Below are 25643 nucleotides of genomic sequence, written 5' to 3'. Positions count from 1 at the left end.
CCACCACTCTTGTATCTTTTCATTGTTTTAGGGTGACATCAATTACTGTTATTCCCATGAGAATGCAGTATTGTTCGTAATGTACTATTTTTGAAGGAAAGGGAAATTTTCAGAGCTTCTACATGGCCTTCACCCATCAAGGAACCAATATGAGGATTTTACCAACTACAAGTATATCCATTCAAATTATTTATTCAGTGACTGGGAAAATGATGAGCAGGTGAATTTGGGAACCCTGCCGACCCACTAAGGGCTGGATCTGAGTCAGGACTCCTTTTATTACCTGTCTTGCATATATCCCTCCTGTAACACAGGCTGTGATGGTGCTTTTAGTTCCTAATTCTCTGGGCCTAACAATCCTGGAATTGTTGGGAGTGTTCATCTTTTCACATGGTGTGAATATCAGACTAACTGGTTAAATATCCCTTTTGGGAAGGTATGGGGGAAACATTACTGGATATAACTGGACTGTGATTCCTTCAGAATAGCTGGCCTCTTTTTCAGTCAATGGGTTCCAAGTCTATGAACTGATTCACATCAAGAAACTGGGCAAAACATCATTATTGGTGTAGTTATCTTCAGTCTCCATATTATCCATCCTTGATTTCTTTTTATTGTATAAATTAAGCAGTATATTTGTTGGTTGTCCTTCTCCCTTATTCTAGGAACACTTTGCTATTAACCATCTGCACAACACCCTTTACGCCAGGAACCCCCTGCCTGCCATCCAACCTTGTGCAGGTTAAGATTCCTGCTGGCTAAAGAAGAATATTATAAACCCAAATAATTTGATTCTGCCACAAACTTACTTCATTTTTGCAAATAAAACTACTCTACGAAAGTAAGAGTGTGACTTGAGGAATAGATTTTTACTTTCCAGTACTTTCAACCAAAGATGCTATAAATATGCCTAAATATACCCTACAAATATTAGAAATTCTCTTACGAAACAAACCTTGATGTGACATTCATAACACATATAAATCTGTCCAGACTCTTTTCAAGAATCTATCAGTTTGATTAGATGGGAAATTAAGTTGACAGAGTCTATCTTTTAACTTTAGATGTAAAAGCAGAACCCAGGTCTGAGAAGAAAATGAACATTACCTCCCTCTCATGTGTTTTTTTTTTTTTTTCCAGATGATTAAAAATAACATAGGTGAAAAACTGGTTCTCAGAGAAAATTTTTCTCTTCAAATACAAAATAATAACAATAATCATAAGTATCATATAATTCTAAATTAAGTATGTCTTATAGTAGACATAACCTAATGAGTAAAGATAAGAGAGCATACTTTAAGTGAGGAAAGATCAGGGCACCTGGGTGACACAGTCTTGGTTTTAGCTCAGGTCCTGATTTCAGGGTCATGAGACTGAGCCCCTTGTTGGGCTCAATAGTCAGCTCAGAGGCTGCTAGAGATTTTCTCTCTTCCTCCTGCCCTTCCCCCATGCTTTCCCTCTCTCTCTAAAATAAATAATATTTTTAAAAAAGAGAGAGAAAGAGATTGAGGAAAGATTGCCTACTTGGATGATCTCTATCTGGATAAATTGTCTGAAACATTTTGTCACTGCTTTGCAGTGAATAATTGTATGATCTTGAGTAAGTCCCTATTCCTCCCAAGCCTCAGTTTCTATGTGAACAAAGAAGGGGCAAGATGAGATATTTTCTTTCCTGTTACTTTGTAGTGATGCTAACTAGAGGCAGGCAATACAGCAGAGTACATGCATACTTGGATGGAGACTGCAATGGATAAGCAAACAAAAATAGATTTTATCTGGGCTCTACTACTAATCAGCGGTGTTAAATGAGTAATTCACTTCATTTCTCTAAGTCTCTGTTTCCTCATCGGAAAAATGGGAATGATAATAAATACAAGGAGGAAATACAATAATGTGCTTGGCATTGTTCCTTACCCATAGGAAATGCTCTGGGAGAAGAAGCTGCTATTTATTGCAGTAGTTAAGAGTTCAGACTCTGGAGCCCATATCCTGGCTCCTGGATATGGCTTGTAGCTCATATCCTTGTTCTTCTCATTACCATCTGTGTGACTGCAGGCGAAGACTTAATGTCTATATACCTCATTTGCCTTTCCTACAAAATACTGTTTTGGTACGGTAGTCACATAAAACATTAAGCATGGTCCCGGGCAAATAGTAGCTCTCAGTAGATGTCAGTTGTCATTATCATGAACTCTTAGATTTCTTAGCGATAATTCATTAGATTTTACGAGGATTTAATGTTCATATATAAGACCATAAATGATCATCTTGGCCATCTTGTCATAGTTTAACCTATTCTAAGAAACTAGAGATAATCACAGGTTAAATGCATTATTTAAAGAGCCAAGAAGATCAAATGCTGAGCCAGTTACTTAGCAAGTGAGTGCAACAGATTCCCTCTCTGTGGGCTACACTGCCCTTGTATAGGTAGCCAGAAGACCCTCAACACCTAGTATCATCATCAGCCTCATGGAGACTCAGCTGGCTGTCATTACCCAGACGCTGTCTTCCAGACCACAACATCTCTTTAAGTAGGTTGCTTGCTCATCTTTTTTATTCTTGTTTTTATTTTAGATACGATTAATCTTCCACTTGACAAGATGTCTTGGATTTTTGCTAAGGAATAGTTATCAGATGATAGAAGAAGTATATAACAATGTTTCCCAGATGCTTTTTCACTCCCAGCTTCTCGTTGAGATTCAACTCCATTTACTTTTCCTTAGGATGTCTATCATGAATTTGGAGGGATCTTCACCGGCTAGTATGTCTCACTGAAAAATGTTTTTTGGTGAGTCTGTGCCCCGCATACTATTCCTTCAAGGCTTGCTGTTGCTGTTACTGCTGGGTGCAGAACTCAGCAAAGGCCAAGGCCTGCAGAAAACCATGAAATACAAATTTATGAAGCACTGGGAAGAGAACTGGAAGGGAATTGGGAACACTGAGGCTTTAGATTCCGCTCTGCTTAACTCCTTGTGCAGGTCTTGTTCTATCACACCATCATCATCCCCTGATTCTGGAAAAGTTGTTTATCTTTTCATATATATATATATATATATATATATATATATATACACATATATACACACACATGTATATAGTGAAAAATGGAGTCAGAGATAGATGTTATATTTGGAAAAAAAATCTGGTGTAATAATAAACATGTGACATTGTTTTGGAAAAATTAAAAGTACCATACCAGCCTATTGTAATTTTTCTAAGCAGAAAATTTGTTATGAGATGAGAGCTATAATGGAAACCTTATAACTAGCTGAAGAAAAAATGTGCACTGCCTTGTTGCTGCAATGCAAGTCTTTTAGTGGTAGTAAGAATGAGAAACTGCCACAAAAGGGAAAGGTAGCACTTTGGTACCTGAGGCACCCAAGTTTAAAGATTTTATTTACTAATTTGAAAGAGAGAGAGAATGAGCAGGGAGGAAGAGCAGAGGGAGGAGGAGAAGCTGACTCTCCATTGAGCAGGGAGCCCAACATGGGGCTTGATCCTAGGACCCTGGGATCACCACCTGAGCCGAAGACAAACACCTAACCAACCGAGCCACTAAGATGCCCCAAGACACCCAAGTTTAAATCAGTTTATTACTGAGAACATATGTAACCTTCAGCACATTTCTTAATCCCTTTAACGTTCAGTTCATCATCTGTGAAATGGGGAAATTAATAGCAATCTCTTGACATTGTATTGAGGATTAACTAGTGCTTACCACAATGCTTGGCATATTGCTAATCCTCAACATGGTAGTTTTATCATAATTAAAATGATGGTATTTAATTCATTGGTGTTGCAGGTAAGAAGATGAAAAAAATTTAATTTTCTTTCATTTCTATGGGAGCATGAACATATTCAATCAGAGAATCATGAATCTCATCAATGAAAGAACCCCAAGATAACACCCAGTTCAATTTATATCCAGGTATAGAAGTTATTATTATTTCCAGTCCAATCTAGATGCAGGGACAGAAGTATTCTTGCTTCTAGCATATGAAGCAACTGATGCCTGAAGATGCTGAGATTTGATTACGTAACTGCCGGTAGTAAAACTGAGTCTTGATTCCAAGTCACCTGCCTTTTAATGTGTTTCATACATTTCTTGATGTCATTCTTATTATGCAAATGAGGTGCCATTTTGCTGATGGGAAATGTTGGCAGCATATGTGGTTCGATGTTGCAAAGTTACTGAAATGGTTTTTTAAATAGGACACAAGGTTCTCATGTGCCATTCAAGTATCACCTCCTCCAATTTCGCTCTTCAAATGGAATAATTCTGTCTCTGAAATCGAAATCAGAGAAGTGCCATTTGATGATGATGCTGTTGTATCATTGTCAGTCTTCAGCTGTTGTCTCTTCCTTACTGAACAGGAATCCTCTAAGTAGCTGTAAAGCTCATTGGACCGATTTCCCGCCTCTCACTCAGGAAACGTATTGTATCAAGGTACAGAAATTATGGTATCAAGGATCCACAGCTCTTATTCATTTGGATTTCAAACCAGTGCGTTAGCTCTACATGGCCTTAAAAGTTGGTAATTTTATATGAAGTAAGATTATCAATTCTTTCCCAGCTAGGATTCTGGGTTGAATAACATCCTCTGTCTCATTTAGCTGAATGTGCTTGATTGCTTGAGAAAAATGATTCTGTGCTGTTGCAGTGAACTGTTAAACAGACTACATGAAGGAATTACTATATGCACATGAAGTTTCGGAAAATTGAGCAGAATCTTTACCTGAAAGGAGTTTTCCTCCACAAGGTGATTGTATAATATTTCATCTACTGATAACCTCCTTTCTATGTTGCTAGCAGATTGCATATTGTAATGCTAAACTCAGACAATAAAAAAAAAACTAGTTCAGTGAATAGCAACCTTTTAAGTATTCTTATTGCCATTAAGATTGTATTATTCTGGACTCCTAGTTAGCCTTTTTATGGAAAACCAATGGCTTGGCATGGGAAGAAATTAAAAAATATTTTCTTATTCATTTCTTAGTGGTCATTCAAATCCTTTCCTCCTTAAAAAAAAAATCCTTTTCTTCTCCTTGCTTGAAGAATTAATACATTTAATCACTTGAAACGTACCCTTTTCCACTGTATAATCCTCTGATAACTTTCACTTTCCTGGAAATGTTTCAGCATAATTAAACATCTCGTGATGATGATCATATATACACTGCTGACTTACCTGGACTCTGATATAATTAGTCTCCATATATGCATGGTTGCATGGTCCATGTTGTGTCTGTCCACTTTCTATCGAGATGAAAACATGTGATCTAGTCAGCTGTAGTACTCAGAAATGACATCTGCCCCATTCCCAGGCTTTTTTTTTTTTTTAAATCAATGAATCATCTGCATTCCAGTGTATATGAAATATAATGTGTATAATATATGGCAGATTTTTCCAGAATATGGCTTCCCATGGCTGAAATAGAGATATGACAAAGAAAATAAGGCTTATCATCTACAACTAAATGTCCTACTAAATAACTCACCATTCCCCAGTAGGTTTCCCTGCCTCTGATATCCTGCATTTGTTATCTCTCAGGTAAAATTTCTCCTACTCTACTTCACACAGCCATTTTTATTTGGGGAAATCCTTCTACTATGGGAAATGCTGTTGAAAAGCAGTTACTGATAAAAATACTACAGCAAAATGACATTACTAGTATTTATTTGAGTATTTATTTGCAAAGAATCGTGATTTTAAAAAGGATTCAGAATTTTAAATCAATAAACTAAAAATTTAATACATACTAAAAACAAAATGTACTAACATTTTATAAAACAATCAAAATTAGATTAATAAAAGCTGTGTATCTTAACCAGTATTTTTACAATAAAATTGTCTATATGAAAAAATACATCGGTTAAAGAATTCACACTATGAATAAAATATATAATATGAAGTTATCTGATTTGAGCATTTAAAAAAACCTACAATCAAGTGGCAAAATGTGTCAGTGTTAGATCATTGTTGAATCTGTGGCATGTTTTTCATTAAAGTTTTTAGTTGGTCAACAAGGTTTCTGATTCTAGTCTAGTCAAGGAAATGGTGAAGAAATTGTTATTAGCTAACTCTGGATTTTTACTCTAACAAGAAAATAAACCATTGTTTGAGAACTTTAAGGGCATTATTTTTGAACAACCATTTCCTTACTGAGTGTGAGCTTTAGTTTCACTTCGAAGATAACATTTCTAGTTTGTCTTTGTCCTTCAAATTAATCATGGAAACACAGAGATTACAGAGCAGAGGTACAGGCATAAATTTTGATATTTCACCTTTATATTCTACATGTTCAGAAAATCTTTGAACTTGCATCATCCTTTTAGAAAAACTATACATTGTGAATAGCTATTTTCTGCTTCTGCTGAGCATTATGTAGGCAATGAAGGATGCCTTTCAAATGAGTATTTTCTGATCCAAAATACCAATGTCAAGTATATCTCTTTGGTTATGATTCAAAATATAAATTATTCAAAGTTCACATTTAAAAAAAATACTGAAAAGTCAGCCTTAAAAAAATCAGTATTTAGTACATATAAATAGCATAATATCCAAATTACAAATTACTAAAATTTGATATCCAAATCACTAAAAGCAATATTCATTTTCTCACCCATGATATTACAGGACAGGTTTCTCCTTTTTCTCACTCTTTCACTTCCCAATTCCTAAGTCTAGATTGCTAGTCCATGACCTAAACTAGCTGAATGGATGCTTCCAGATTATCCCTGCCTAGGATATTGACTCTGATGAGTGATGTGAGGATTAAAGGCATTTACAACTTACATTTTTTGTTATTATTAATATGATGATATGTTAATGGTATACCAGATGCTTTCTGGCTAGATTTTTTCTTGTTGCCTAGAAAGATTCTAGCCACTTTTCTAAACTGCCCTTTTTCTTCCCTGTTTCCTAAGTTGGGTCCTTTGTCTCCTACTAATTCTCTCAGTTCCCAATAACTTTGCAATATATTTGCTTTTTTGCTTAAAGCTACATGGTCAGTTTATATGGTTTTTAATCACAAATCCATCTCTCAAATTCTTACTAATCCTTTAAGATCCATATCAAAAGCCATTAACTTCCTTGAAAGCTTTCTTCATTTTCAAATTGAATGTGAATGATCCTTGTTCTGAATTCTCCCTGATTCAGTTGTGCTTTTGTTTTACAATTTCAAATTATGCTATGTTTTTACAGATGTCTTTTATTTTTTTTGCAGTTGTGTTTTATAGCTTTTCTACTACATTATAGTCTCTATCAAAGAAGGTATTTTTTTTTTTACCCATTTTTTTTCCCCAAACACATACTCAAATTGGTCCTTTACTTTTACAAGCTGGTTTTTAAACACAATCATTACAATTTAAATTATATAATTTACAATTAAATACATTATATAAAAAATCAAGGAGATATTTACTTAAAACTCATCACTTCTCAATTAGTACATCTTACTATAGTCTATGCTTTTGAATTTACATCTGTCCTATCTCCTGTGGGAAGAATACATGATGGTATGTCACCTGCTCATCTTCTCACAGCTTCACATAATAATTTTACCTCAGTGCTAATTATAAGACATTGTGGGACAATCAATACCACAGTTAACTGGCAAATACTTTAAAACCTGGTTGCCACATACTTAAAAGCACACTACTGTTTGGATTCTATCTACTCTGGTATATTCTTAAACTCATTATTTCCAGGGGCACTTGGGTGGCTCAGTCTGTCTAGCATCCTACTCTTGATTTTGGCTCAGGTCATGATCCCAAGGTCTTGCTGGGCTCCATGCTCAGCATGAAGTCTACCTGAGATTCTTTCTCTCCCTCTGTCACCCTCCCCATCTAAATAAATAAATAAGTAAATAAATAAATAAATAAATACAGAAGTAAATAAAATCTTAAAACAAAAAACAAAAAACATCCCTCAATATTTCCGGTGGTGATTCCTGATTCTCCATGGTTCTGGTTGTATCAGAAGTAGTAACTTCACTGGACCTCAATTTCTATGGTGTTCTTGGTGTTCTACTCAGAATCTTCAGCTTTTAATCACTTGAAGTTTCTCTGCTAGTCCTGAAGCAGTTATAATCATCATTCTTCTGTGTTGAAATCCACGCTGCTTAATCCATCCAAGGCAGTGTCTATTTCCTAAACTGAGCCTCCACTAATACTGTTTCCTTAGTATTCACTTTGGTTTTCCTGTTGCCTTATTTGCTTTCGAGTCCTACTAGTGTCTTCTCCCCTATGATCTGATAGGAATGAGGAGTGTTGAAAGGAAAAATGTACATAACTTGGACTCTTCAAGGACACTGTTAATTTTACTCCTTGTTCAATTTGTCGTGAGGTAACAAGCTTCTTAACAAGACTTCTTTAGAATTCCATCCATGATGGTTGGAAGAGGGGAAGGTTGCAAGACAACTGTGGAGGAGGTACTGTAGCATTATTGAATTAAAACTGCCTCATCAAAAATTTTTTCTTTTCTTTTCTTTATCGAGCTTAGATTGGGACACTGCCTGATTGCAATGGGACAATAGGTTTGTAGTTTTAAAAATTCTCCTAAGATTCTTAGGGGTACCTGGGTGGCTCAGTTAAGTGTTGGACTCTTGATTTTGGGCTCAGATTGAGATCTCAGGATCATGACCTTACAATTCTACAATGGGCTCTGTGCTCAGCACAGATTCTTGAGACTCTCTGTCCCTCTCTCCCCCACCACAACCAGTGCGCACACTCTCTCTCAAAAATAAAAAAATAAATCTTTTAAAAAAATCTCCTAAGATTCTTAGTGGTAAATATTCTTTCTAAAGAGCTACAATACTAAACATATTTTACATCTTCTCCACAAACAACAACAACAACAACTAAAAATGAGAGTGATACATTCTGGTAACAGCAATATTCGGGTTAATGACATTTTCTAGCTGGCAGGGAAGGCATGTTTTAGAGCCACACTTTTACCTTCTTAAGTGGAATTTACTAAACATAATTTCTACTTTAATAATAACTGATTTATTGACATATGGCCATTATAATTACGATGTTCTCAAAATTGCTGTAATTATAGTTATTGTAAGACTCAGACCTGAATAAATATTAAACACAATAAGAATCCAGGAAATTAAATTCTTAAAAGAAAAGTATCTAATTAATCAACTTATGGGCAAATTAGTTACTTTATGAAATCTAAAAAAATCAATAGATGTTGATTAATTATGTTGGCTTTGTTATTATAACCTACTAATGAGGTGCATTTTTACATGTTAATTAATTGTCACCTGGTAAACACCTCATTATGAATTATAAATGCTTACGATCATTGAAGGACAAGTTTAACAAATATTTGTTGATCCCTTCTTATGTGCCACACATGTTTCTAGGCTTATAGTGTACCGCACTGAACAAAAAGTTTCTGCCTTCATGGACGTTAACTCTGACACCGAAGATAATGTCCAGACAAACAGAGGAAAATGTGTTTTGTCACAAGGTACTATACAATATAAAAAATGGCACATGAAGATGGAATGTGACAAGGTATTCTCTTTTATAGAAGAGGATTAGTAAAGGAGCCTTTCATAAAATATTTTTTGAGCCAAAACCAAGGAATTTGCAATAGTTTGCCATGTAAATATGTGAGTGAAATATCTTATAGGTAGAGAGATTTGTAAGTGGATTTTGCTGGCATTCTTGGTAAACAGCTAGAGACCATCAAGCCTTGAGCAAATGAACAAGACAGAGGGTGATGAGGGATCAGACGGTGACTGGGGACCTACATCACGTAGGGTCTTCAGACAACAATGAATAACAATTAATGGTTACACAGCACTTTGCACCAGACATCATCCCAAGAGCTTTACCAGTTTTAAGTCAATTAACCCTCACAGTAATATTATGTATCTGATGCATTAATTATTAACATTTTACACATGGGAAATCTGAGACAAAGAAGATTTAAATAAGTAACTTAACCGAAATTGAAGGGGAAGACAATGAATGCCACAATTCAGACCTACAAGCCTAGCTCTAGAATATATATATATTATATGTATAATATATATATATTAAATCAGTGATTGTTTTATGAGAGATATCAAATGTTTTACAGGCTTTTGAGCTGAGGAGAAACTGATCAGACCCTTTTTTATGAGGATTATTTCATTATGGTTGCTGAGTGGAGAACAGACTCCCAACAGGCAAAAAAGCAGACAGTGTGATTTACAGGGTTATTGCAGTATAGTGTTCCAGGCTATAGATGAGGTTTGCATCACCTAGGGTGGCACTGATGGAGTGGAGAAAAGCAGTCTACTTACAGTTATAATCTAAAGATTTGGTTGATGGATTAAATGCTGTGATGAGAAAAAGAACCATTTAGTGTAACTCTAAGGATTCTGGCCTCAACAACTGGAAGAGTGGGGATTCTATCTACTCTGGTAAAGAATATGGGAGAAGGAGCAGGTTTGTGGGAGCAAAAAGACTTCAGTTTGGGGCAAGTTCAGTGGAAATTAAGGATTAGTAACATTAACTAGAAAATCAATGGCATTATATATTAGGGCTAAGGGTATGAATTGGGGAATAATAAGCTTATTAGGGACTGAATAAGGGCCTTCAACCTTGAGACTTTAGAAAGACAAGAAGGAACTGGCATGTATAGAAAAGGAAAATCAATGAGTAGTGTGGTTTGGAGACCTGAGCAATGCCTTTAGAAATGGGGTCATCACTGAAAATGCTATAGATACATTGTTTAAGGTGAAGTCTGAAAATTGGTATCAGAATTAGAAATGTGGGGTCATTAGTGATCTTGACAAAAGCAATGTCCTCAGAGGTTTTTTTTTTTAACTTGATTTTTTTTTGACAAAAATTTGATCAATAAAGCTGTAAGAGAAAAGAGAGAGAGAGAAAGCAGACAGAAGTACAAGCAACCTTTTAAAAAACTCTCCTGTAAAGGAATGCATAGACTAGGGTGACAGCTAGAAATGAATGTGGTGGTAAAGAAGGGATTTAAAATAATTTTAAGATGATCTATATCACAGCATGCTTACATATGGATAAGGATTATTTAGCCCCTACAAATCAAGAAAGTAAAACACAATAAAATAAATCAAAGGGTTCCAATAGAATATAGAATGCTCTAGGGACACAGAGGCACATGAAACCTGGTCTAATGAGAAAGGAGAAAAAGTGACTAGTTAGAGATTCCTAGAAATAATATCTGAATTCAATTTTGAGGAACAAGTGTGAGTAATCATGCAAAGAAGAATGTAAAGAGCTTTCTAGGCAGAGGAAATCATTAAAAACATGTATTTAGTGTACCTCTGATTTGCTTTGTAATATTCAATCTTTATTTTTCAGCCAAATAACAAATACTTAGGCATAACATTTTATGCCTGGCCTTGAACTACAGTGAAGAGAGCCAAAGTTTGCCTTTGTGGAGATTACATTCTGGGAACAATGAAATATGAACGCACAGACTATGATAGTAAGATGGTGTGCAGGAACATCTTGCCAAGGTTGGCCAGACTGCTAAAGAAAACCTGCTCTGAAGAGTGGGGATTTGTGTTGAAACCTAAAAAATAGGACTGAGCCAAACCATCAAAGGGCTGGATGAGAGGCACTCAATGCAGAGGAATTAGCAATTGCAAAATCATGAAAAAAGGCTTGTTCAAGGAATAGAAAAAGGATCGGTAGAGCTGGAGTACAGGGTGAGGTTTGAGAGTAGCTTGCACTTCCTAAGAGCAAAGAAAAGCCATTCACTGTTTTTAATCAGGCTTGTGGAGCTTCCAGAATGCAGAAACATGCATAAGCTTACCCATCTCTCCCAGCCCATGCCTCCACCATTCCAACATATGAAGGCTATGTTCCAGGCAAAGCCATATCCCTTGGTTGAATGAAGTTGCCCCTGGCTCCAGCCATCTCTTATCCCTGTCCTCCTGAATTATTTATGACTGTGAACTTCTTCTACACTTAACTACATAACTGATACTAAAATTACTTTACATTACTTGAAGTTAATTTTCTTAGTACTATACCCTAACCCCTGAAAGAGTTATTCTTTTAACAATATGCCATATTGAGGACTCTTAAGAGTTCTGTTTCACTTATTAGAGATACAAGTTATATGAAAATAACACATTATTAATTTTCTCCCTCATGCCAAACATGTTCATCATACTGCCTTTTCTCTGTAAAAAAAAAATACCACTATTATCTGGCTGGTGGGAATTAGTTTTTTGTTTCCATTTTCCCTTCACTTCCCAGCAAATAACCCATCACCTATATATGTTATTTCTTCACCCAAAATGTATCACAAATCCCTCCTGGTCTTTTTATTTCTCTTGCAACCATGGTCCAAGCCACAATCTTCTTTCACACAGACTACTGCAAATAGTCTCCATGTGGTTCACTGATTCCATCTTTGACTCGCTCACTCATGCGCTATAAGCAGCCAAGGAAATCCTTGGAACACAAACTAGAAAACTGTACGAGTCAGGAGTACAGTTATTATATGTTTTATTGGTGTCCTCTGCCTAGAAGACAGTACTCTTCTTTGCCTGATTAACTCTTACTCATCTTTTACAATTAAATTCAGATATTCTGTCTATAATCTTGACCATGACTTTTCTTCTTTCTCACAAGAGACTAGGTTGGATATCAGTCTGTGTTCCTAAAGCATTCTATTCTTCCCTCCATCAAGAGCACTTTATTTCCTTTACTATGTTAGGTGTTGACTTGCCTACATACCTGTTTTGCTCACTAGACTATGGGTTGCTTGAGGACAAGGTCTGTAACTTTTATTTATATGTGTATCTTATTACCTGAGAAATAATTAGTGCTTAGTAAACGATGTTCATTCATGGCACTCGTGAATGAGCACACAAATGCATGTGATCTCAGATGATTAGAAAAGGCTTCATGAAGATGTTGATACTAGATTTCCAACTACCATTTATTGAAGAAAGAGTCCTTTCCCCATTGTGTATTCTTTAGCCTTTGTCAAAAATTAGTTGATTGTCTATGCGTGGGTTTATGTCTGTGCTCTCTAGCTGCTTCACTGTCTATTTACCTGATTTTATGTCAGTGCCATCTTTTTCTGATTGCAACAGCTTTGTACACTATCTTGAAGTCAGGTAGTATAGTATCTCCAGAATGCTGTTGGAAAACTGAATAAACACGTGTGAAATAATGAAATTGGATCACTATCTTATACCACACAGAAACAAAACAAAACAACAATAATAAAAGTTCTCAAAATGAATGAAAGACTTAAATGTAAGACCTGAAACTGCAAAACTCCTAGAAGGAAAAATAGAAAAAAAAATCTTGACGTTGGTCTTGGCAATGATTTCCTTGATAAGACATCAAAATCACAAACTACAAGAACTAAATTAAAGAAATGGGACCATATTAAACCAATGAACTTCCACACAGCAAGGGAAAGAATCAATAAATTGAAAAGGCAACCTATAGAATGGGAAAAAAATATTCACCAACCATATATCTGAAAAGAGGATAATATCCAAAATATATAAATAACTCATACAACTCAAAAGAAATATAATCATAATCATAATCCTAATCATAGTCATCCATGGAAAATTGGGCAAAGGACCTGATAGAGATTTTTCCGAAGAAGAAGATATACAGATGGTCAACAGGTATATGAAAAGTTACTCAATATCACTGATCATCAGGGAAATGCAAATCAAAACCACAATGAGGGGGCACCTGGGTGGCTCAGTCAATTAGGCATCTGCCTTCAGCTGAGGTCATGATCCTGGTGTTCTGGGATCAAGCCGCATACCTGGCTCCCTGCTCATCAGGGAGTCCTGCTTCTCCCTGTCCCTCTGCTCCTCCGTCCCTTTCTCTACTCTGCCCCAATCTGCTTGTGGGCACACTCTCTCTCAAATAAATAAATAAAATCTTTAAAAAGCCCACACAATGAGATACTACCTCATACCTCTCAGAATGGCTAGTATCAAAAAGACAAGAGAACGAATGATGTTGAGAATGTGAAAAAAGGGAACACTTAGACCCTGTCAGTGGGGATGTAAATTGGTATAACCCTTATGGAACGCGGTACGGCAGTTCCTTAAAAAATTAAACATTGAACTACCATATGATCTCGTAATCCCACTCCTGGGTATATAACTGAAGGAATTAAAGTCAGCATCTTGAAGAGATATCTGCACTCTCATGCTCGTTGTAGATTACTCACAATAACCAAGATATGGAAATAACCTAAACGTCCTTCATTGGATGCCTGGGTAAAGAGAATGTTTTATGCATGTATGTATGTGTGTGTATAAGTATAATGTATTTATATATATGAAGAAAGTGTTTTCGCATGTATGTGTGTGTATCTATGTACATCATTTATACATTTAAAACATATATAACATACATGTGTGTACATTATACATACATTATATATGTATGTATTATTTATCCAAGCTACCTCCTGGAATAATGTGGATGAGGCAATGGAATATTCTGATCAAATCCTCCAGCTGCACAGTTTTTCTGAGTCACGTCTGTATCATGTTCTGGCCAAATTTCTTGCTGTGGGACTTCAGCATCTTAAACTAATTACCCTCCAAATATGTGCTGTGGAGTGATTAAAATACTCTTCAGAACAGCAACCGGTACACAAGAAAGCCTCTGGATAGTTAACAGCTCAGCTTCTTTCATGAGAGAGGAACTGTGCATTTTAAACCTTCATGATCAATGAGAAGAAGATAAAGCCCACGAAACTGAATATACCACTCCATCCTTAGAGTAATGAGATTAATTTTCTGTATCTAATAGAGATTACAATTTACTACATCATATATATTTATTATTCCTAGAATTTGCTTCACCTTTAGGGAGAAATACTGGCAGTATGATGCAGGATTGCACAAGCAGAAAGCATACGTCTCTTAAAGACAACGTTAGGGGGCGCCTGGGTCGCTCAGGGGGTTAAAGCCTCTGCCTTCGGCTCAGGTCATGATCCCAGGGTCTTGGAATCGAGCCCCCCGCATCAGGCTTTCTGCTCAGCAGGGAGCCTGCTTCTCTCCAGGCCTCTCTGCCTGCTTGTGATCTCTGTCTGTCCAATAAATAAATAAAATCTTAAAAAAAAAAAAAAGACAACTTTATATGTCTGAAAATAGGTACCTATGTGAGTTTTACTAACACCCTCAAAGGGAAAAGATCAGAAAGTATGGACATGCATATACACATGTACATATACTTATGCATATGCATGTTATCTATGTACACATATATGGATGTGCATAGACAGATGTACGTGTGTACATACATTTTTATAATTTTTGATCTCCTAATTTGTAATAATACATGTTCCTGACTTATAATTTCAAATAATAGAAAGTGGCATATGCAAGATTAAGATGCTTTCACTTTTCCCTCCACCACACTTCCTTGAGGGGCACCCTACCCCACTTTCTGATATAAATTTTTATAAAAATTAATGTTATAGTTACAGCCATAAACCAAAATGTTATTACACCTTTATTTTTTTGGTCAGTATCATTTCTTCAATTGGATGCTGTATCCAGGCATCTTTTCAAGGTAGCTGAAATTTAGCACAGTTACATTGCCTGCTACTTCTATTTTCCTCTCCTTTCTAAGCCTTGTTTTGTTTTTCTACTTTTTTGTCCTTCTTGTAGTTATATTTCTTTACTGTAAAATCATACACATTTCTACTTTTAGTCCATAATTGTTAAACACTATCTACTGATACATTGCTATGTAAGAGGAGGAAGTTAACTAATACATAGCTTCTCTCCTCTGCTTGTCTTTATTCTGACTTTTATCGGTTTTGACATAACTAGATATTTTCAGGGTTTCATGATTTACAGCATTCATGCTCTGTAACTAAACTTAACTCTCTTGAATATTTAGCCCACTCTTCATTCTGAAGATAGGTAACTAATGAAAACAATATTAAGAATAGGTAAAATATATATCTAAACAAAAAATAATGTGATTTGACAAAAGAAAAGAAATTCAATTCTATTTTCCGAAATCTTGTCATTCAGATATGGATTTTCTACTTGCCTAGCTAAAGAGAATTCTATTCTCTTATACTCAAGTATTTCCTCAAAATTATATCACCTTTCTGCTTATTTCAAATTACATACATAATTTTAATTTTTTTAGTTTTTTAAAAACTTATTCTTTCTTTTTTTTCCTTCTTTCTTTTCTTTCTTTCCTTTCCTTTCCTTTTCTTTTCTTTTTTCCTTTTCTTTCTTTCTTTCTTTCATTCAAGATTTTATTTATTTATTTGACACAGAGAGAGAGAGCCCACATAGGCAAAGAGGCAGGCAGAGGGAGAGGGAGAAGCAGGCTCCCCACTGACCAGGGAGCCTGATGTGAGGCTTGATCCCAGGACCTTGAGATCATGACCTGAGCCAAAGTCGGATGCTTAACTGACAGAGCCACCCAGGCACCCCAGGTTTTGTTTTGTATTTTTGTTTTTGTTTTTTGTTTTTTGTTTGTATTTTAAATGTTTTCCAGAGTTCAATTCTTTTATTTGTTTCTTGTTAAAAAGGAAATATGTGAGATCTTAATTTTCCTAATAACACAATCTACTGATTAAACCCAATTTCTTCCAATAAATATTCTTGCTGGTCTAATTTTATAATAATCATGGCAGGCTAAACATTCACTATGTTAAGACCAGACCTACTTCTTTCCCTAGGTCTGATTTTATAAACGCTGGTGATAAACCAAGTCTCATTTATATGATGCATCTTATGTGGGAAATGTCTGTGACTCTAGGTATCTGATCACTCTTGAGAAATGACAGCACAGCTAACGTAGTATCTTTTGAAGATAGCAATTGCTAATTTAATGAATACCAGTTGCCATTAAATGAATTATGAAAAAAAAAAAGACCACTTTCTTCTTGCAGACAACTTCATGAATTCACTATTTGGTTTAGTTTGGACCTACTACTTTCTAGGCCTATTGCACATTGTCATCTCTGGTTTAAATTATTCAGTTTCATGCTTTAGTTCCTACTGGCCTTGTATTCAGTATCTTTATATCTCAGATGCATTTATCATTTTGTTCAAATATATATTCAAGGAAATTTTTTGAAATAGGTATCTAAGAGACAAAATATCTGAGTGTCTTTTTTCTTTTTAAACTAAAAATTGGACTTGGAATTAAAAATTAAAGATTACTTAACTCTGAATTTTGAAGGCAAGGCCCCATTTTTTTTTTTTTTTAAGATTTTACTTATTTATTTGACAGACAGAGATCACAAGTAGGCAGAGAGGCAGGCAGAGAGGGAGGAGGAAGCAGGCTCCCCGCTGAGCAGAGAGCCCGATGAGGGGCTCCATCCCAGGACCCTCCAGGATCATGACCTGAGCTGAAGGCAGAGGCTTTAACCCACTGAGCCACCCAGGCGCCCCAAAGGCAAGGCCCCATTATCATCAAGCTTGGTTAGGATGGTAGCCAAATGTGATCCCAATCTGAGTACTTATTCCTTTAGAAACAACTTGTTTATTTTTGCCATTTTGAAAACTCATGGAATTTCTCTTCAAATTCACTAATTTTGCCATAATACGCCAAGTTTAAATCTTTTTATCCTATTTGATTTGATGGTTAGCAAATTCTTTAATACAGAAAATAGCTTAAGATCACTGAAATTATATTTTTTATAATTTTATAATTTTTATAATTTTATTTTTTCTTAAAATTTCTGTGTTGTTTTCATTCCAGATTTTCTATTTAATACACGTAGGAATAGCTGCATTGATCCTTTGTATTCCTTAATTTCTCTCATTTTCTCCATATTCTGAGAAAGTTCATCATTTTGTCATTTAAGATGGGCGATTTGATTTAAACCAGATCTATTGTATTATTTAGCCATTCTATGGACTTTTATAAATTTTAGGAATCACATTTAAAATTTCCAAGAAAGTTTCGTTTTATGTAATTACTTTTTCTCCCATCACAGTATTTACTTTTTATTGATCATCATAATTTTTAAAGTTTTCTTTTGTTCCTTAAAATTTCTCTGGTTCTGGGTTGTGTGTGTGTGTGTGTGTGTGTGTGTGTGTATGTGAGTTCTTTTATTCCTCTTTTCTCTTGCTTGCTGTTGCTTTTCCTCAAATATTTGATGATGTTCGATGATTCTTGGTTAGACAAATTCATATTTATGAACAAGAGACTCAGCAGCTAAGTAAAGGTATTTCCTGTAGGTTTGCTGGTCTGTTTTTCTGAAGTCCTGTCCTCTCTGTGGGAAAGTTGCATACAGAATATGTGTGGCACATTGAACAGCAGGCAGCACATCGGGGTGACCCAGGGCAATGGTTAAGTACATTGGACTCTTGAACCAGACTCTGTTCATGTCTCAGCTCTAATACTTTCTAGCTGTGAACTTCGGCAAATTACTTAATGTTTCTGTGCTCCAGCCAGTTTCCTTCTCTCTTAGGTGATGATAATAATGTGACATACCACACAGCTGTTGTGAGAATGAAATGAACTAATTTAATTTACATAAAGAATTCAGAAAAGTATTGGCAATATCATAAGGGGGCAGGGGATGCCAAAGCAGTCAGATCAACTGTCTATCACACAAAAATAAGAAGGGCGGGATCAGGAATGGAGCAGTTGGCACCATTGCCTCACCTTTGATCCTCCACTGTCTCCCCCCACCCCCACTCCATGTTAAGTTTACTTTAAGTTACTTTGATCTTTTTTGCTTTTCTCTTAGGCAAAAAGACTCACAGCATTTTTTTCCCCAGACAAACTATGTAGTTTCTACAGAAAGCAGTCTTGTGGGTTTACCTGGGACAAATGCTAAACACCCCTTCCTCTGTTTGTGGTCACCCGTAGGAGAGGAGATGCTCCCTGAGGAAGCTATTCGATTGACAGTCACTAATTATCTTGACTGTAGGCAAATACTTTATTTTTTTCTGCAGTTGCAGTTCTGGCTTTGAGCTTCTTTCAAGAGCCCACTAGGGAGAAGAGTTCCTGCTTTTGCTGAGCATATTCTAGGTTTCAACCCTTTCTGCTCTGGTTTCTCCGTCAATATAATTGCATCCAATTATAGATTGCTCTAAAGAACCAACTTCTCTGATATGCTAATGAGAGGTATTTTTGTTTTCAGGGTTGCTTATGATTATGTACATCTATGCATCCTTACTACCATTTCATAGTTAGGAAGAGGAAAAAAAAACCATATGTTCAATGTGCCAGAATCTTTAACCAGAACTTTAACCAGAACTTTATCTTTAACCAGAACTCCTACACAGATGTAAACTTAGGCAAAAATACATTGCTTCTTAAGAATAAAAATAATATTTTGATAATTCTAACACTTTTTGTTTCCAGTTTATAGTAATATCCCCAAATAAATCTATTTATTTCTTGTCATTTCCTTTTTGCCATAAAAGTATATGATTTAAAGACTTAATACTCATTGTAGTGTGAGAAATTATGATGCCCTCATACAACTTATAATTCTGAAAATAGTGTCTAAAACCATCTTTGAATTTAACTGAAAAGATGTGTGATTGACAAAATTGGATGTTATGTAATTAATCCATTTCAGTCTCTGGAGAAAATATCATTGTGGGAAGTTCATACAGGAAGATACCAGGAGAAAAATAAAAACAAAAACAAAAGCAAAAAACCCTGAGATTTCAACCTTGCAAAAGAGAATCCATGATTCAAGATAAGAGTATAAGATAAAATAAATCTTTGGTGCTAATATAAATAAACAATTAGGCTGACCACTGAAGATCTTAAAGATACAGAAGGTGGAGTAAGAGTGAGTGCTAGCAAAGTAAACTTTGCATTTCTGTTCTATGCATGTGGTCAGCAAATATTATTACATCTGAATCTTAAATCTTATCAGTGAGTCAGTGATATCTGGGTAATGTCTTCTTGTCACTCTGCATCATGTTTTCACTTTAGGAATCAAAGGCAAAGATGGCATATAGTTCCAGAAACACTGGAAAGTAACAAGTGTTATAAAAGTAGTAGTATAGGGGTGCCTGGGTGGCTCAGTGGGTTTAGCCTCTGCCTTCGGCTCGGGTCATGATCCCGGGGTCCTGGGATCGAGCCCCGCATCAGGCTCCCTGCTCGGCGGGGATCCTGCTTCCTCCTCTCTCTCTGCTTGCCTCTCTGCCTACTTGTGATCTCTCTCTCTGTCAAATAAATAAATAAAATCTTAAAAAAAAAAGTAGCAGTATACACACACACACCACCCCACACACCCATTATCACATAGTTTTACTACAGCAAATAATTATACAGAAGTTAGTTTGCCATATTACAAAGAAAAGAGTTTTGCAATATTCAGGAGACATTTGCTTTCATGTGCCCCTTCCCTTAGCACACACAGCATGCTGCTTAAGAACAAAATCATTGTTCCCATGAAGAATTCAAATGACATTAACTGTTTTTTTTGTTTTGTTTTGTTTTGTTTTTTTAGTTAATTGACCGATCCTGGTTACAAAGGATTAATGGTGCTGGACAAGCATAAAGTAGATTCAGTCAGCTGTAGAAACAGCCTTGCCAACACAAAAAGCCAGCCACTGAAGCCTCTCCCCTCCTCTAGCCCTTGAAACAGGCATTGACCTTGACAGCAAAAACTCAACATGGGTGGAGGACTGATGCGTTAAAAAAAAAAAAAACAAAAACAAAAGCAAAACAGGATGAATTCAACAAAAATATGTCCAATTGTGCTAGAGGTGGAATTTTCATCTCTATTCTATATTTATGATCAAGTGGTTTAAGTGAGCTTTATGAAAATAAACAAATACCAATATCCCTACATTATTCAAACCAAGGGGGTGGGGTGGGGAGAACTCCAGGTGCTGCTAATTATGCTGATGTTTCAAAATATTAAGGTATATAGAGGATTATAGGAAGCAAAATTATCAAGTAAGCAAGTACTTTAAGTGGACAAAGATTTCCATATTGTATATGTACAAAATCTGATTTACAAAATGTTACGGTCTGTATGTTTAGAATCTAAAATGAAATACAAACAGTGCTGTTTTTGAGACTCTACTTTCCCACTGCACAAAGCAAATTAGGTATCTTTTAATTGTAGTGGTATTTTCTCTGTTCAAATAAATTAAAGTTTTCATCCACTGGTTCACTCGACATAAGCATGCTTCACTGGGCAAAATGAAATGGAGAAGGGAGAGGAACACGAAGGAAGACAGGAACGTTCAAAGAAGTGTCAAGGGCAGGGAAAAATACCTCATTTTACACACACATACGCGCACACACACACACACACATTTAGAGATCCTACCGAACAACCAGAAAGACCATAAAATCTCTTTCTTTCCCTTTCCCTCCATCCTTCCTCCCTGCCAAATAAGATTATTATTCCTGAAAAAAAAATTATTTACATCAATGATTTAATACTTTGTATACTATACACAAGGAACTGGACAGGGAAGCCAAGAAAAAATAATTTTCTAAATAAATACAACTACCAAATATGTTATTTTGTGCATATGCACATGCTCGAAGGTGCCCTCTCTGTGAAGGCTTCAGGTTTGTACGAAAAGCAAAACATGCAAGGCATCTTCCAGCTTCTGCTGACAGCAGGAGTAACAGTTAACAAAGCAAATGTTCTGCTGATGTTGGAGAAATCTAAGAGAGACTGACATTTTGCTCTGGAAAAAAAAAAAAAAAGAAGATGTGGATTATTTTTCTGATTTTGTGTCAGCATATCTGTGAGGAATCCACTTACATGGGGCTCATGCCTTTAATTGCTTGAAATAGAACATCTGGGTTGTCTATCACATTTTATCATACAGACGGCTATCAATCACCTCAAAGAATTATACCTAGTAAAGGTCTATCTGTGGACAGACTGTGATTAAAATCAATTCCTTGGAGGTCACTAAATCTGCATATGCAAGAGGTATATCCTTGGACAGAACTGCATTACAGTTATCATCTGGTTTTGCATATACTAATTAAAAAATTGCAACAATAACAGCTGATGTTACTGAGAACTTACTTTGTGTCAAGCACTGTGTAAAGTACTTTAAATGCCTCATGTCATTTCGTCTTCAGATCCACCCTCTGGGGCAAACATTATTATATTCCTCATTCCTGATGATGAAACACAACTAGAGTGGGTAGTAATTTGCATGAGCTTAGGCAGGCTGTCATTGGAAGGACCAGGATGCGAACTTGAACTCTTTCCTCCCAGTGCCTGCATTTTAATACCCCGCATAATACCTTGTCCTAGTGAATTTTGGCCAACTTATTTTACTTGTCTCTCTAAAAGACATTATAATTTTTATAATTTATCATCGAGGAGTTCTCCGCATTGGGGATTTTGCTGTCTCAGTAAGACCTAAAGCTATATTGAGTTCTCTCTACAGAAGGCAGCCCTAAGAAGTTCCAAGTATTGAATAATGTAGGCTATTGTCAAATCACTATGAAATTAATTAATCACACTTCCAATTAATATATCATTGTATGTCAATTACACTTCAATAACAAATTTTTAAAAAATGCATCAAATAAAATGAGATTAATTGGCGGGTGGATAGAGGGATGGTTTGATGGGAAGCTGTGACAAAGCAAGTTTAGTAAAACATTAATTGTAGGATCTAGATGGTGCATAAATGAGTATTCACCTAAAAACCTCTGGGTTTGAAAATGTTCTTAGTGAAATTTCAGGAGAAAATAAGTTATTAGGGGTGAGGACATCAAGCAAGGAAGTCACAAAAAAGTCCCCCACAGAAACGGATTTTGAAGAACAATCTGAGAAAGGGCAGAAGGACTACGTGTCAGTAACAGGAGGCAGAAATGTCTTCTTTGAGTGAGAATTGTAGAGATACTGCAAACAGAGATCTCCTATGGAGAGTGAGGGTAATTAAAAATGAGCATCAGAGAGTCATTTGACAAAGTGTTGTATTTCTAGGTGGTAACAAAACCAATGTTCATTCTATCAAAATATCTCGTCATTTTCTTTTACAGCATTTTGGTTACATATGCTTATATAGAGATTAAATATATGTTTGTGTAAAGGGTTTTCTATGGGTTTGTATAAAGGGTCTATATTTTATGTACAGTTAATATGCCTTCGTATGGTATATCTATAACTGTATGTTGCTATACAGGGGGAATGTTGGTGAACAATAGGATTCATATACAGAATTCTCTTTTTAGCTATATTTAGAATGTTTTGTATTTCTAAGTAAAAGTCTGTAATTAAAAAAAACTATCTTACTTGTTTTGTTACATCTCTGCATAAACGTGTACAGCAGTATTACATTTAATATGTGTCCATCTCTTGCTCCAAGACGATGTCATTGATGTTATCCTTTCTTCTGGCATCAGTCTTTGCACCCTGCATGTGTCTGCATGCAGGATCTTTCTACCTCCAACAAAGCCAGTAAATTGTAATGCTAACCAGATCTTAGTGTCTCTGACATTGTCTGCTTTTGCAGACAAGAAGCTCAGAATAGCAGTAATTTGCAAACTCTCTGTGACTGGCTCACAGAGTCTTTGGCAGGGATGAGTGGAAGTGAGTAGGGGGAGGGGGCTGATGTGGAGAGAGCCCAGAGGCAAGAACTCTTCCCCCATTACAGGATTCATCACGTGGGAAACTAGTCATTAAACTGTGTGCACACAGCATACTTAGGCAGGACCATTCTCCTTTTCAGGAGAATTTTCCTTGCTGTTTTAAGGGCATGAGTTCACAGTCACTCTGTGCGTAGTCCTAGAGAAAGAACTGTTGGACAAATGGTTGCATTCTATCAAGTGGGCAGAACAGGTACCAGCAGAATCCAAAGAATTGCCAGTGTCCTCTGAGGACCCTGTGGTATAAGAGAAATAACTTGAAATAATAAACTCTATCATTCTGGAGCATGAATCAATGGGAAAACTCAACACGATGAAGTCACGGAATTACTCTTTGGATATTTGTCATCATGAAAGCTTAAGTGATGGAACTCTGTGTTCCTTTTACTATCAATTTGAAATACTTGAATACCTAGCCATTTTGTGATTGCTATATGCTATTTCATATTATCCTGATTGCTTAGAATAATCCTGAGGTCTACTTATATTTTCCACATTTTATGAAGAAGTTAACTGAGACTCAGAGTGATGAAGTCATTTTTCCTGGGTCATAGTTATTAGTAGTGGTGGGATCCTTACATAAATGCGTCTGATGCCAAAACCTAGAGTCTTTTTATTATGCCATATTATTTCATTGCTAAAAAGAGAAGGAAATTATTTATTAACTAGGCTAGCTGCTTGATTTTCCTTTTAAATCTTCCTTGTACAAATCTACCTGATACACTGCATGAGTGCACTTTTGATAAATGCTTCGCATTTCTGAGTAAAACTTAACCACTCTTTATAATTAATACTCTGACCTTATTTAAATGGTACATATAATGTTAGGGAACGCAGTTGTCTTAGCTGGAGCCTTGTAAAGGTATAGCTAAATTTCTTTCCAATATCTCAAGAACTAAAACATTTGAGACAAATCAGTGATTTTTATGTCAACTCCCAATTTTGAAATAATCGGTATTTCATGGGCATGATTTATGTTTCATTATATGGACCTTGGCACATTTTAACAGCTCTTTTGTTAGGTACTGGTCTGCTTGCCAGCCCTAAGAAAGAAAGGGCATACTGATTAAAAAAATGAAAAAAAAAAAAAAAATAACAACCCCCGCCCCCGCCCCAAATCAATCCTGGAAGTATGTGGCCAAAAGACACACTTGAGCATAAATTCACAATGAAAACATTTTCAAATGTCACGGTGAAATTTGTCTCTCATAGGATTTCACTGATACTATTCCTTGTTATTTAAGTTTGATTTTTTTTCCCTTTTATTAAGACTTCATTTCTACGGGAGTTAAGACAGTGGGCATTGCTATAACTCTCCCTCTTCTTAGGACAGGTAGCCTCTTATGCAGATCTCTATGATTTTCGAAAGAAGAAAACGAAAACCAAGAAAAGAATGTGGGAAGGCATTAGGGACTGAGAGTTCTTTGAACTAGGCAAACTGAGACAGAAAAAGAAGGAAAGAGAATCACAGTCAAGTACTCAGGGTTATTCCATTCTTCTAAGATTAGTTCTTCGGGTTTTGAAATATGCACTTCTTATCTTGCAAATTGCATGAGTACAAAAGAACCAGACACTTGTCTTTCAATGTGACAAGAATTTCGGAAAACATTACCTCTTGGGAATGCAAAGCAAAATTATTAATATTAAAACACAACTTTTTCTGAATCTAAGTTTTGTTTTATTTTTTAACTGAAATGCCATCTGCACCCCCTTTTGAAATTCATCTTTTCTTGCAAAACCCAGCTTCTATGCTATAATTTCTCATGCAATGCTTCCCTCATTTGCCATCCCCACCCCCAGTCTACTTCCACCAGACAGAATTAATTATAAGTTCTTTTTCTTTTTCCCAGTATGTAACTACTCCTTCCACTGAGTACTATTTAACTCTGCTTTGTATTATAGTCAGTTGTAGGTCTGTTTTCTGTAGTCCTTGAAAGCCATCTTTTTACTTAAGTCCACCCACCCCCAAATCTTAAATGCCTGGCTGCACGGTTTTTGCTAACTTTAAATTGAAATGAATTATAATTTCCAGCTAAATCTCAGGTCATTCTTAGAAAGCATAAAATGC

General features: G+C 35.9%; 1 pseudogene; it reads left to right on the top strand.

Moving 5' to 3' along the window:
• Positions 1–16608: 16608 nt before the first annotated feature.
• LOC116865480 lies at positions 16609–16726 on the top strand (annotated as a pseudogene).
• The last annotated feature ends 8917 nt before the right edge of the window (positions 16727–25643 follow it).

This window comes from Lontra canadensis, unplaced genomic scaffold (genome assembly GCF_010015895.1).
Source record: "Lontra canadensis isolate GAN:19392208 unplaced genomic scaffold, GSC_riverotter_1.0 scaffold7, whole genome shotgun sequence".
Classification (NCBI taxonomy): domain Eukaryota; kingdom Metazoa; phylum Chordata; class Mammalia; order Carnivora; family Mustelidae; genus Lontra; species Lontra canadensis.
Note: the sequence above shows the minus strand (reverse complement) of the source record. Positions and strands in the feature narration are given on the sequence as shown.